Genomic DNA, 1,400 nt, shown 5'->3' with positions numbered 1-1,400 from the left:
GTCCTTTCTCTAGCTCCTTCATTGGGGACCCTGTACTCAGTCCAATGGATGGCTGTGAACCTCTACTTGTATTAGTCAGGTACTGTCAGAGCTTCTCAGGAGATAGCTATATTAGGCTGGTTTGTGCCTTTCCATCTTCTAATATCTTCTTCAATTTCTTTCTTCAATGTCTTAAAATTTTTAGTATACAAGTCTTTCATTTGTTAGGTTGGAGTTACACCACTATTTTTTATGTTTTTAAGGCTATTGTGAAAGATGTTGTTTGTATGATTTCTTTTTAAATAAATTTGTCACTTACATATACAAAGTCTACTGATTTATGTGTGTCAATTTTGTATCTTGCTACTTTGCTGAAAGTATTTATCAACTGTAGGAATTCCCAGTGAAATTTTTAGGGTCAGTTATGTTTACTTCCATATTATCTGTAAATAAAGACATTTTCACTCCTTCAAAAAATAGGCATGTTGATCCATGAAATAGAATTCAAGACTCAGACATAAGTTCACACACCTATGGATATCTGATTTTTTGATAAAGAAACCAGAAATACATACGCCATCTCAACAAAAAGACAACATCTTCAACAACTGGTGCTAGTCAAACTGAATGATTGCATGTAGAATAATACAAATAGATTCATACGTAACACCCCACAGAAACCTCAACTCCAAATGGTTCAAAGAATGACCATAAAAGTATGTACACTGAGCCTAATAGACTATCCCCTTGAATGCATTGACATAGGAAAAGCCTTTTTGAATAGGACACTAATAGCACAGGCACTAAGATAAACAATTAATAAATTGTACCTCATGAAACAGAAAGTCTTTAGTATGGCAGAGGACACCATCATTTGGTTAAAACAGCAGGTTACAGAATGGGAAAAGATTTTTACTAAATACTCATCTAATAGAGGGCTAATATCTAAAAATATATTTAAAAAAACTCAAAAACTGGATATCAAGAAAACAAATGACCCAATTAACAGTGGGGTACAGATCTAAATGGAGTTCTCAAAAAAGGGAACAGAAATGGCTGAGAAACACTTAAAGAAATGTTCTACATCATTAGTCATTAAGGAAAAACAAATCAAAACTACATCTTATACCAGCCACAATAGCCAAAATCAATAAATAGCTCATGCTGGCAAGGATATGGGATAACAGGAATACTTACTTATCCATTGCTGGTGGTAATGCAAACTCATTCAGTCATTATGAAAATCAGTATGGTTGTTCCTCAGAAAGTAGGGAATCAATTTACCTCAAGATCCTGTTTTATGACTTGGGCATATACACAAAAGATGCTTATACAATCACAAAGTCACTTGCTTAACCATGTTTATTGCTGCTCTATTCATAATAGGAAGAAATTGGAAGCAGCCTGTCTATCAAAGGATA

This window comes from Mastomys coucha, chromosome X (assembly GCF_008632895.1).
Source record: "Mastomys coucha isolate ucsf_1 chromosome X, UCSF_Mcou_1, whole genome shotgun sequence".
Classification (NCBI taxonomy): Eukaryota; Metazoa; Chordata; class Mammalia; order Rodentia; family Muridae; genus Mastomys; species Mastomys coucha.
This window is presented reverse-complemented; position numbering follows the sequence as displayed.